General features: G+C 39.0%; 1 pseudogene; it reads right to left on the bottom strand.

Annotated features, from left to right (window-relative positions):
• Positions 1-3,028: 3,028 nt before the first annotated feature.
• Positions 3,029-5,273, bottom strand: LOC101402255 (asparagine synthetase [glutamine-hydrolyzing]-like; annotated as a pseudogene).
• Positions 5,274-13,802: the final 8,529 nt, after the last annotated feature.

The following is a 13,802-nucleotide window of genomic DNA, read 5'->3' as shown; positions in this document are numbered from 1 at the left end:
CTATCTTGACTTCTAACATCATAGCTTTGTTTTGCCTGTTTTAAATTTAATATAAATGGGATGATACTGAATGCTCATTTTTTGTCTGGCTTCTTTTGTTCTTTTGTTCAGCCCAATATTTGTGAGATTCATTCTCTGACGTGTATAGCAATAGCAATAGTTCGTTTATGTTCCATTAAAAACCTTAAACATACACAAAAGCATACAGAATTACTATTACTCTTACTAGTGAGCCCTCATTTCCTATCCAGCGTCAACAATTATCAACTCATGGTCAATCATGTTTCAATTATCCTGCTACCCATTGTTCCCAACTCCAGGTTATTATGAAGTAAACCCCAAACATGATATTTTTGCCTAGGTTCTCAGTATATTGTTTTCTTATATGTTTAGTAGTTTTACTAGAATGTGTTTTAGAGTTGGTTATTCTGAGTTGATTTTGTTAGATATGCAGTGTACCCTTTCAGTATGTAACAAGTCATTTTTTCTTGTTAGGAAAGTTTTCTTGAAATATGTTTTTCAGTAGTCTCTATTGCTTTGGTTTTCTTCTTTGGGGTCTCCCTCTATCACCATCTTGTCTGCGTCATTTTTCTCAAGTCTTTTTAATTGCTTTCTTAATTTCTTTTTGATTAAAAAAATTTTCTTATTTCTCCATTTCTTTTTTTCTTTTTTCAGGAAGATTGGTCCTGAGCTAACACCTGTTGCCAATCTTCCTCTTTTTCTTTTTTTTCTCCCCAAAGTCTCAGTACATAGTTGTGTATCCTCGTTGTAGGACCTTCTAGTTCATCTGTGTGGGATCCTGCCTCAGTATGGCTTGATGAGCGGTAAGTAGGTCAGCGCCCAGGATCTGAACCAGTGAACCCCGGGCAGTGTGAACTTAACCACTACACCACTGGGCTGGCCCCTCACCTTCTATTTCTATAAGCCTTTTTTTTTTGGATTTGCTCTTGTGCTACTTCGAATGTAATCTTCCTTTCTGAAATTAATTGTATATTTGTTATTCTTTCCTGAATTCTATCATTTCATTTTTTATTTCTTCTAATTTTTATTTATGTTGTCCTTTCAAAGTTTCTGTCATTTCTTTAATTAGTTTTAGCTCATTTTGAATTATTAGTTTGTGGTTTTCATCTGCTTTGTGGGCATGTTTTAAACTTTGCTTTCATTTTCTTTAGGGATGTTATTGATGTTATCCTAACATCTTTTCCTCATAATAACTTTGAGATTTGACTCCTCCCTTTTTGTTACTCATTTTCATGTAAAATTAGTTTGCCTGAACTTCTAGATGGGAGGAATGAGTCTGGATAAAATTTCAAGCTTCTTGGTTTAAAGCTCCCTTTTCTATTGTTTTTAGAAAGTGTTCACAAATATTGCTTTGTACTTTCTGAGCTCTCTTGGCTTTACTTTTTATCTCGACTTTCTTTTGCCTTTGTGCCATGTCCCTGTACTGGTCAATTTGGATTCTACTCCCTACAGTTTCATCTCAGTGTGAGCCTTTATTAACTGTCCTATTGCTGATTTTTGCTGTTTCCATTTTCTCAGGCTTATCAGATCCCCTTGCTACTATCTGCTCCCTCCCTCACAAATGCTAGTATTATGCAGATCTTGTGGGTTCTTGTGTTTTTTCAGCTTACCTGCTTCTATTTTTGGTGTTTGTGGGCATAGCTTATCACTTAGGGTTCTTGTAGGTATTGTTGAAGGCTTTTTGGTTTTGTTACCCTAGTTTTGTCTGGGTCGATTTGGGAGATTTAAAAACTACATTACCATCACCACCATATTCTGTAATATATTTAAAAAAGAGTTGTTCTGTAGCTTATTAGACCTGTTAAGGTAACTTTGTGCTAACTGGTAAGTATAGATTTTCTTCTTTTGCTTTATCAATAAACCTTCTGTCAATTGATAAGAAATTAGCAAATTTCAGTTTTAGATTCCTTGAATTTCATGAATCTTCATTACATATCTCACTTTTAAATTGGTGTCTTTGCTGGAGACCCTACTACCCTATATCTCACTCTTCGGGAAGAATATTAGTTGACTTTACCTTTGATTCCTTTTGGCCCAACTCTGTTCTTCCAACTCTGTTCTCTCTTTTTCTCATTTTAGTCTTCCTTCTTCTCTTTTAGAACCATATACCCAGTTTCACTGCTTTCAGAAAGTTCATAGTCTAGCAGTGGAGAACACATACCCACAAATATAATGTATGTCACAATATAATAAATGTCATAAGAGAGATCTGATGTTACCAGAGTAAAGAGGAAGTAATAATTAATTCTAGCCAGAGAAATCTAAGAAGACTTCACAGAGGAGGTAACATCTGTGGTAGGTTTTGAGGAATGGACAGGAATTGAGTAGATATGCAAAACAACTTACTCAAAGAAACTATTTTAGAGCATTTCCCTTGAAATTGGATCACTTTTCTTCTCCCATGACAATATTTACCTATAGTAGGTCAACTCATTTGATATTAAACTTATTTTCTCATAATCACATATTAATGTAAATATGTCTAATAGAAGCCAGGGGAGTATGCAGTTTTACTGCTGGGAGTGGGCAATAGATTAGAAAGAGTAAATTAAGAATGGCAACTACTTATATTGAAAGAACAGATAGAAGAAGAGGGCCCAGTGAGGGATACTGCGAAGTGAAGTCAAAGACTTATAAGGTAAACCAGGAGAGAGTGGTCTCAGAAAAGCCAAGAAGGAAGAGAATTTCAATAATGAGTCAATGATCAACAATGTCAGATTACACAGACAAGTTAACTTGAATGCACCCTGAAGCAAGGCATTAGATTTAGTAGTTAGGAAGTCACTAAGGATTCTTAGTATTTTCTTTTGTTTCATTTTGCTTCAGTTACTTAGAGGTTGCTAAAATTTAATTTTCTTTTAGATCTTTGTAAAATATTTATATGATTTCAGTCAAGTACACAAAACATGAGGGGTTGACCTTCATTGCTGTCCCTACCTGCCCCCAATCCTGGTACCCTTCACAAGAAGATGAAAGACTTACTTTCATTCTATAGCTTAGAGAGTACCTAAGCTTTGGCATCTGACTTGTAATGGGTCAGAGTGCAGGCAGAAGTGTTAGTGGCGTTGATCCACTTGGGCATCCAGTAATTGGTCGCCCAGTCAGCCTGGCCTGGGTAGTGGCATTCAAAGATTTGATAGTAGTAATAGCCTTCTTTAATTTTAGGGGTACTGAAGGGAAACTTTTGTCGTGAAGTTGCCATCATCGCATCATCAACCTGATATTCAGTATATTCTATAAAATCCTAAACCAGAAATTCTTAACTGAATTTATCTCTTCACTGAAGGCTTCTTTCAGTCACCAGAGAATCTCTTTAAGTATCAGATCAGAATCCTCAAATATATCTCTCAGATGTTTTTCTATCCCATTCTCTGGAATTCTCATTTCTGGTGGCAGAGACAAGTAATAGGAAGTAAATTGATGATCCAGGAATGGGACTGTCAGTTCAAGGCTGTGGGCAGCAGTAGTTTGATCTGTGGAGAACATCAAACAAATAGAGTTCTTGCAGAAGTCTTTCACTCTCTTCCTTGACTTTTTTAGAAGGAGTTATTGTGAAAATATATATAATCCTGTGTAAGTTCATCTGAACCTTCTCCAGAGAAGGTCACCATGCTATCTGTGTTCTTACAAATGTACTTGGGAATTAAATACCTATCTATTGAAGCATGAACTGTTGTAATGTCATAAGTTTCCAAGGAAAATAGAACTTCATCCAGGACCTGAATGCCTTCCTCAGAGTTAAAAAAGACTTCATAATGTTCGCTCCCAATATGATTTGCCACCCTTCTAGCATCCAGTGAATTGGGACTGTCTTCCATGCCAATTGCAAATGTCTGGAGAGCATGCTATACTTGAGCCTCTCTTAGCTGCTTCACCAGGGTGACGGCAACCAAGCTGGAATCCAAGTCCCTTGATAAAAGGCATCCAGTCCTTCTGTATGTCATCAAATGTTTTGTAATAGCATTGTCAAAAAGGATCCAGAAGTATGCATGTATATGAAGAAGAAAGAATAACATGAATAAATCTACTTTCCTAGACAGGCATTAATTACTTTATCACAATGGAATTACGGCAGGTATACCTTGTTTGAGTTTCAATTTTTTTTTTTTAATTTTTCATCCATTGTTTATTTTATTTTATATTTAAGAACATTTCCTCCCCCCCCGAAAGCCCCAGTAGATAATTGTATGTCATAGCTGCACATTCTTCTAGCTGCTGTATGTGGGACGCGCCCCCAGCATGGCCAGAGAAGCGGTGCGTCTGTGCGCGCCCGGGATCTGAACCCGGGACCTGAACCCGGGACGCCAACAGCAGAGCGCACGCACTCAACTGCTAAGCCACGGGGCCGGCCCTTGAGTTTCAATTTTAAACTTGAAATTTTAAAATTGTTCCCCCGTCTCTTGCAACATCAGTTTTTCTCTTCTCTACTGGGTCATTTATAGCATATGCGTAGACATACATGCTATAATATCTCTCATCTCTATTTCTTACTCTCCTTTATAGCTAAAGTCCTTGAAACAGGTGTCCGTACTTGCTGTCTCCAACTCTCCTCACCTTGTCTTCACAGTTTCTATCTCAAAACCTGGGAATAGTTTCTCCACATTGTTGTAGAGGGCATGCAGAGGTTAATCTCTACAGTGATGATATTTAGCCATTTTTCACTGATGCAACTTTGCCAGTTGGCTTTAAATCCAAAACTTTATACTGTTCCAGAAGAAAAGGCTCCACTTTGAAACAGAAATTGTAGTGTGCTTCAAGTTAACAAGACCTTTAACTTCTGAACACACAGCCAAAAATCCATCTTCTCTCATGGCTTTAAACAAAGGTCTGACTCCATAGGTGTCTCTGCCCAGGAACACTTTCTTATGGGTGGTGTCCAATAAAATAAATGCAAACACTCCATCCAACATACAAATTGTTTGCTCAGTTCCTCCTTTGTCGTAAAGATAAAGGATTATCTCACCATCCACTTTGGTCTGGTGATCAAATTCAAAACGGTGTTTCATCTCCTTGTGGTTGTAGATTTCACCATTGTAACAGAGCCACAAATAAGGATATTTCTTTGCTCCAACTGGCTGCATTCCAAACAGCTGGTCAACACCACTAACCGGTGAAATCCGAAGTAGCAGTTGGTGTCCATTAACATTCTGAACACGAAAAGCATCTGGACCTCTGTGTATAATCTTGATATCACTCAGACACTAATCAGAGAGACAATCATCACTGCCCAAAAGGGCCCAAATGCCACACATGGTGCAGAGGAGCTACAGGCTCTCTGGGTGTGAGCAGGCCAGACTGGTGGGAGGAGTGGAGGCAAGGAGTGTAGACTATCTCCATTGTTTGTTTTTAATATAAGCATATCTGTGTATCTATATCTATAGTCCTCCTTTCTTAGATAAATGCTAGCAAACTATACATACTTTTCTCTACCTTGATTTTTTTCTCTCAACAGCATATCCTGACAATCACTCCACTGTTGTATATAGAGATTTTCCTCATTCCTTTTTATAGGTACACAGTACCCCATTGTATGGATGTTCTGGTACATTTTAAGAGGGAATAAGAGAACTAGGAAAGATTCAAAGCATGGGAAACAAAAGAAGAGGCCTTTATTTTGTCAACCTGTGGGTATCTCAAGGGTCCCAGAAGAGGCTGAGATGATGGTGCCAACAGAGAGATGGCTGAACATTATTAACACAAGATTGCTGCTGGTCCTACATAATAAACCTCTTTGTTCTCTGACTTGAAGAGGAGCTGGAAGGATTTGAAGAAAGAAATAGGCTTTTTCCTTTCCTCCTATACTTCCTTATTTTATATACTCTCTGTTATTCCATTAGGTTTTAAAGCAAGCCTAGAGTTAACCTGGAGTACAACTTTCTCTCACAGGAGAGGCATCTAACAGAATATCAGGAAAGTCCTGCTTTTACCTTTGTGAAACCACTTTCCTGATGATTGCTATTTCTCCTCTGACTCCTTCTGGAATCAGCTCATTGGGCAGATGAAATGTCCCTTCAGAAGTCTCTGAATTGAGTAAAAAATAAAATAATTTTACTCCAAAGCCCTGTTATACACTGGATCCCCAAATTCACTCTTTAGTCTATTTCCCATCTTGCATTATGCTCAGCCGTATTGTCCATAAAGCTTACTAAAGAGAGTGTTTCAATGAGTACTATATAATAGCATAGCTGGTGACATACACGTATACAAAATCGTCAGTGGAGTTAATAGAACAAAAATTGTGGAAAGTAGAACATAGAAGATGTTTGCTCTTATGTGTACCTGTCAGCCCACTTCCTTGCCTCTCCTCAAAGAGAAGAGTTGCTAAGATGATTGGTCGTACCGAGTTGACCTGGTCACACAGAGGATGGGATCACTGTGCTTAAACAGATTATGCACAAAGCCTATATGAGGAAGATTTTGAAACAGTCCTGAAAAATCACAAAAGTAGATTAAACAAAAACAGCGATACTACATTCCTTGTTCTTGGATAGGAGCAATCAACATAAATATGTCAAGTCTCCCCAGGTTAATATGTAAATTTAGTGTAATTCACTGAAAAGATACCAGCAAAATTTTTCGCGGCACCGGAGCCTAAACTTCATATGGAAAAATAAATAAGCAAGAACACTTATGAACGTTTTCAAAGGGAAGAGCAGTAAGAGGGGACTGGCCTTACTGCATGTTAAAAATCACTATAAAGACCCTGTAATTAAAACAGCGTGGTGCTGATGCCTGGCTAGACAGACAAACCAGTGGAAGTAGTTCCAAGTACACATGGAAACTTAGCATATGACAAATGTAGCATCTTAAATCATTGAGGGAAAAGATAACTTTTTAAAAATAGTGTAAGCATGACTGGCGAGGCATTTGAAAAAATATATATTTGGATTTATGTTCCTTAAAGATTAAAATAGACTCCAGGGGCCGGCGCGGTGGCGCAAGCAGTTGGGTGCGCGCGCTCCGCTGCGGCGGCCTGGGGTTCGCTGGTTCGGAACTCGGGCGCGCACCGACGCACTGCTTTGGCAAGCCATGCTGTGGCGGCGTCCCATATAAAGTGGAGGAGGATGGGCATGGATGTTAGCCCAGGGCCGTCTTCCTTGGAAAAAAAAGAGGAGGATTGGCGGATGTTAGCACAGGGCTGATCTCCTCACAAAAAAAAAAAAAAAAAAAAATAGACTCCAAATAGATTAGTTATTTCAGTGTGAAGAAAGGAAAACATAAGTTCAAGAAAAAAAATATATCTATTTCTTTATAACTTGGACATGAGGAAAGCCTTTCTCTTTTTTTTTATAATTTTATTTATTTATTTTTTCCCCCCAAAGCCCCAGTAGATAGCTGTATGTCATAGTTGCACATCCTTCTAGTTGCTGTATGTGGGACGCGGCCTCAGCATGGCCGGAGAAGCGGTGCATCAGTGCACGCCCGGGATCCGAACCCGGGCTGCCAGCAGCGGAGCGCACGCACTTAACCGCTAAGCCACGGGGCGGGCCCAAAAGCCTTTCTCTTATAATTCAAATTCCAGAAGCCATAGAGAAAGACTGATACATTACAATCTACTTATTTAAATAGATAGATATAAACTTCTGCTTGGCAAAACACCATAAAGTCAAAAGACAAATGAAAAACTGGGAGAGGGCCGGCCCCATGGCTTAGCGGTTAAGTGCGCACGCTACGCTGCTGGCGGCTTGGGTTCGGATCCCGGGCGCGCACCGACCCGCCGCTTCTACGGCCATGCTGAGCCCGCGTCCCATGTACAGCGACTGGAAGGATGTGCAGCTATGGCATACAACTATCTACTGGGGCTTTGGGGGAAAAAATAAATAAATAAAATTAAAAAAAAAACTGGGAGAAAGTATTTGCAGCTTAAATTAGACAAAATAGCTAATTTCCATCATAGATAAATAATTCAAAAAATAAAGAGGAGTATTGATAGATGCTATAACATGGATGAACCTCAAAAACATGCTAAGGGAAAGAAGTCAGTCACAAAAGATCACATACTGTGTGATACCATTTATATGAAACATCCAGAATAGGCAAATCTAGAGACAGAGTAGATTAGTGGTCACTTAGGGCTGGGTGGGGTAGGAGTGGGGGTTGGGAATGAGGGGTGGCTGCTAATGGGTATAAGGTTTCTTTGGGGGATATTAAAAATGTTCTAAAATTATATTATGGTGATAGTTGCACAACTCTGTAAATATACTAAAAATCATTGAATTGTACACTTTAAATGGGTGAGCTTTGATGGTATGTAAATTATATTATAATAAAGCTATTTTTTTGAAAAGAAATGCAAATTAAAATATATTGAAATAGTATTCTTCATTTATCAGATTGGCAGTGTTGGGAGAAAATCTCCATGGTTCTTTTACACAACTTGTGAAAGCTTTTGTTCTCAACTGTCTTTTCAAGGTTGTTTGCATAGCAGACAGCCTGAGAGGACAAAAATAGCATCTCTCTCTGGGACAGAGGGCAGATTTGTTTCCTGACCAGGGTAATAAAGATAATATTTTCCTTTGGTTATATAGTTTTGACTTCTGAATCATGTAAGTGAGTTACATATTCAAAAAATAAAATTAAATAAAATAAGAAAAAAATCCTAAAATTGAACAAAAAAAGAAACAAATGAATGGAACTGAAGATAAAACCTAATCACACTGAGAAAACAATTACTTAAAGTTATTTTGGAAAATAGAACACTGTAACATTCTCCACACATAAACTCTAAGGACAAATAAAACTGCAAAGATATTTTGAACTGTTTTCAATAAGTTTATTGTTAGTAATATTGTTGTTCTTGTACTTTTGTATAAGATAAAACAAATAAGTAAATATTAATGTTATTAGGAACCAAGATTTCCAAGTTAAGAAGATAAGAAAAAAGGCACTACAATTTTAACTTTGAATTGGAACTATCAATATAAACTCATGATATATATATATTTTCAATTCAACAAACATGTATTGTGTGCCCACTATTTGTGCACAGGAGATACAATAGTGAATAATAAGGTATAGTCCCTACTATGATAGAATTTACAGGAGATACATATATTAAATAAATAATTGCACAATTAATTATTGTAGAATTGAGCCTAGCATTTCACCAAGAGTTTACACCATCCCCATTCAACACATGAAGTTCTCCAGGCTGAAAAGCAGCCCAGCCTGGAGTGCAGACTTTTTGTTAAGCCAAAATGCTCACTGGCCACTTTGAGCAAGAATAAGTGCTCAGAGTGAGGGTAATTTGTGCCTAGAAATAAACAATTGGGATCACTCCATGTGTGTGGAAATATTAAGTTTTCTTTTTTTTTTTTTTTTTTTAAAGATTTTATTTATTTTATTTTTTCCCCCCAAAGCCCCAGTGGATAGTTGTGTGTCGTAGCTGCACATCCTTCTAGTTGCTGCATGTGGGACTCGGCCTCAGGATGGACGGAGAAGTGGTGCCTCGATGCGCACCCGGGATCCGAACCCGGGCCACCAGCATCGCAGCGCGCGCACTTAACCACCAAGCCACAGGGCCGGCCCTAAGTTTTCTAATAACAGGAATTAAACACAGGCTGGTGCCGAGTTGCCCAGGCTTGTACTGACAAGCAGTGATGCCTGCCTTTCCCAGGCAAGACTGAGAAATGTGCTGATCTTCCCATCTCCCTCTAACAAGAAACATCCTGTTTTGGAGCCAAACAAGGTTGTGAAGGGAACTGGCAGCTAGTTTTCAGCCCATAATTTGCATGGGAAATCAATGTGCAGCAGGACCTTAAGTAATGATGTTACTCATCATGATTGGTCCAGCACCAGTGACTGAATTTATAGGAGAGAAATCACGAGCTAGATCTAAAGCAAAAGAGCTTGAGGTTGAGTTTAGTTAGTATGCCAGTCTTGTAAAATGTGTAAAGGTGAGATAACCTCTGAATATATGCCATCTGTTTCCTACTTCTATTTAAAGCTCTGCTACTGTGAAAACATAGTTATGAAGACTAGCACCCATGAAACATCCACAGTGCAGATAGGAATCTCCCTTTCTAGTACAGTGTGATAAGGTGTTTGAGATTTCTGGTTGTCTGGCCTGGTGAGGTGTTTGCCTTCTAAAAAGTCGCTTAGTGGTTGAGTCTACCTAGGGAACCAACTGGTACCTAGGAACTGGTACCAAGTAAAGTTGGTTGGTCCCCAAAGGAAAGTGAATACAAACTCAACAATTGGTTTAATTATATATTTTGTGTATTTTAATTATTTTTTTAGCCATATCATTAGCAAACTATAGCCAGTATTGGACGTAGGTCTAGAAGTAACTCAGGATGCAAAAGGCAATATTAAGTATAGAGGTTCCTTCTAGGCAGTGGTCTGCTGGTAAATGTTTACCAACAGATTCTCTGGGAGACTGGCAGTGAGAGAGGCCCTGATTTGTAGTGTTTTCTGATTACCATTGTGTAAATATTTCCACAGGCTGATGTCAAGCTACTAAAGATTTAACAATCTTCTGGCAAGATTCCTGACAGTTTAACAATTGATTCTCATAAGCTGGTTCTGTCTGGCTCCAGCAAACCGTTGCTTGTAGGTACTGTAGTTAGGAGGTAACAAGCTGTTCGTCAACAATCCGGAAACTGAAACCAAAAAAGATGAAGGAAAATCTGTAGGAAAATTAAGAAAACGTGTACAGATTGAAGTGTGACAATGTATAGCACCGGCTCCCTGACTTCCCATGTTTCATGGGTCTGGGGCTGTCTCCTTCATGCAGTCGTTAATTTGTTCGTATAGTCTTGAGTGGTAGCTGTATTCCTGCAGTTTTCTGCTTCTGGGGGATTCCTAAGAATTCTCAGGATCAGGTCTCTGGCAGGAACAGTCTTCCTGATTAAGAGGGTTTATTTCTCCTTCATTAACAAATAAGGATGCAAGGATCAATACTCTAAAGTTTAACTGCTGTGTTAATAGTGCCTGTAAGGTCCTTTCCATTGAATGAAGTCAAGGGCAGTGTTTTTCTGATGTCTCTTTCGGAAGATGAAGTTTCTGGGTTTTAAACAGTAAATAGGATTGTTTTGAAGGATGTTTTGGAAGAGCTACTCACGTCTGTTGACAAAACTGTGTATTGATTCTGCTTATATGAAGTACCTAAAGTAGTCAAACTCCTAGAGACAGAGTGTAGAATGGTGGTTGTCAGGGATTGGGGAGAGGGGAAAATGGAGAGTTAGTGTTTAATGGGTACAGAGTTTCAGTTTTGCAAGATGAAAAAAGTTCTGGACAGATTAGTGGTTACCAGAGGGGAAGGGGATGGGGCGAGAGCGAAAGGGGTAAAGGTGCACATATATGTATGGTGACGGATAAAAACTAGACCATTGGTGGTGAACACAATGCAGTCTATACAGAAACTGATATATAATAATATACACCTGAAATTACACAATGTTATAAGCCAATATGACCTCAATGAAATAATTAAAAAAATAAGTTCTGGAGATAGATGGTGGTGATGGTTGTACAATGTGAATGTACTTAATGCCACTAAACTATACACTTAAAAATGGTTAAAATGGTAACTCGCATGTTAAGTATAGTTTACTATAATTTTAAAAAATTTAAAAAACTGAGTGTATCATGTGAGTCATTTGCAGTATTTGGCTGTATCAGCCTGTAATAAGGCAGAGTGTAATTGGGGTAACATTCCCAGGCAGATAAGATGCCTAACTATCAGTTAATAGGTTGAGACTCAATGGGCTATCTGTGGAGCTGACTTCGTTTTCATTAAGACAAAAGGCAACAGTTTAGGCCAAGTTCAAGAATTTCTAAAAGTTTAACTAGAGTTGAGAATTCTATTTGTCCTTTCTATATTACCTGAGGATTAAGGGTGATATGGGCAGTAAAGTATTGAGCCTTATAAAACTCCTTAATAAAAATTCCAGTGAAATGAGTGCTTCTGCCCCAAGAAAGAGAGAGTTAAAGATTTCTTAGGCAGGAAACTTAATGCTACTGTTAAAGTTGTGGCTTTCTTTTTTTGTGTGTGTGAGGAAGATCAGCCCTGAGCTAACACTTACCATGCCAATCCTCTTCTTTTTTGCTGAGGAAGATTGGCCCTGAGCTAACATCCATGCCGATCTTCCTCCACTTTATGTGGGAGGCCGCCACAGCATGGCCTGACAAGTGGTGCGTCGGTGCGCGCCTGGAATCTGAACCCCAGGCCGCCAGCAGCGGAGCGCGAGCACTTAACCGCTACGCCGCGGGGCCGGCCCCCAAGTTGTGGCTTTCTGAAAAGAGAAAACTTAATTTTGATAATAAACGCACAATTACCAAAACACTTTATATCCCATTGTTGGGGCAGTTTTATACAGTTCATTTGTAGGTGCTTGAAGAAGCTTTGGTTCTCTTCTTTTTTCTATATATACAGTTTTGCCAGGATTTTTTTGCAGGCATGTAGGAGATGCACTGGAAACGTCCTTGACTGTGCTTTAAAGTGTTTCCACTCCCATTGTTGGATTAAGATGGTTGCCAAACTATCTCTGCTACGATAATAAAACTGAAGAGCTTGCCTACTGTGTTAATCAGCACTCTGGGGATGGAAGAGGGTGGGATCATCTCTTGAAGTATGACACACAATTAATTTAGAAGGATATCATCAATGATTACCTTGGGAGAGAACATGTTATGGACAGTAAGGACATTGACAAACCTCCAGGGCCTTTTAAGTCATCAAGTGAACTGTGATTGTCCTTGATTGACAATGATATTGAAACCTAGAAACAAAATAATTTGTAGACAATTCTTGTACCAGTTTTAGTGCTTAGCAATTGGATATCTCTGTAATCTTTATTCAGGAGGTGGAAGCAATGAAGCAGAGCTGAGGAGGTCATTGGTAAGGGTGCAAAAGAGAGTTAACACAGCAAACCTGAAGTGATTATCTTTAGAAGGGCCTGCTTGCAAGGTTGGCCCTTGGCTGTTGTTCAGGAGTGTTCCCACTGGTTATGGTGGCCCACTGTGCAAACAATATGGTTTATCCTGAACACCTGCTTTCTTTCTCAGAGGAATACCTACTTTAGATTTCTGGGAATCTGGAGTTTTGATACTTGCTAGGCAGAGGGTGCCTGCATGACCAACCCCCAGTAGAAATATTGGTCACTGATAATAGCCTTTCCTGGGCAGAAACATTACACATATGCTTTTTCATTGCTGGTGGAAGAGTGTGCTCTGTGTGACCCCTCATGGGAAGGTGTTATGGGCTGAGTGTCTCCCCCACAAATTCATATGTTGAAGCCCTAACCCCCAATATGACTGTATTTGGAGATAGGGCCTTTATGGAAGTAATTAAAGGTTAAATGAGATCCTAAGGGTGGGACCCTAAACTGATAGGATTAGTGACCTTATAAAAAGAGATACCAGAGAGCTCTCTCCCTGCACACACATGCATGGAGGAAAGGCCATGTGAAGACATAGCAGAAAGGCACTGTTTTACAAGCCAGAAGAGAGGTCTCACCAGAAACTAGATTGGCCAGCACCTTGATCTTGGACTTCTAGCCTCCAGAACTATGAGAAAATCAATCTCTGTTGTTTAGGCTCCTCAGTTTGTGGTCTTTTGTTATGGCAGCCCTAGGAAACTAACACAGCCTCCCTCAGGAAGGGCAACTTGCCTCTCAAACTTGTAGACTAGCATTCCCATACATTATTTCATCCCTTTATTACTTATGTATGTGTTCTTCAATGATATGAGATTGTTTCACATATTTTAAAGCTTTTATAAGAAGAATATCAAACTGTATGTATTCTTCTGCAACTTGTTTTTCTTTTATTTTTTGTTC

Source organism: Ceratotherium simum, chromosome 10, assembly GCF_057802395.1.
Source record: "Ceratotherium simum simum isolate JZ-2026a chromosome 10, ASM5780239v1, whole genome shotgun sequence".
NCBI lineage: Eukaryota > Metazoa > Chordata > Mammalia > Perissodactyla > Rhinocerotidae > Ceratotherium > Ceratotherium simum.
Note: the sequence above shows the minus strand (reverse complement) of the source record. Positions and strands in the feature narration are given on the sequence as shown.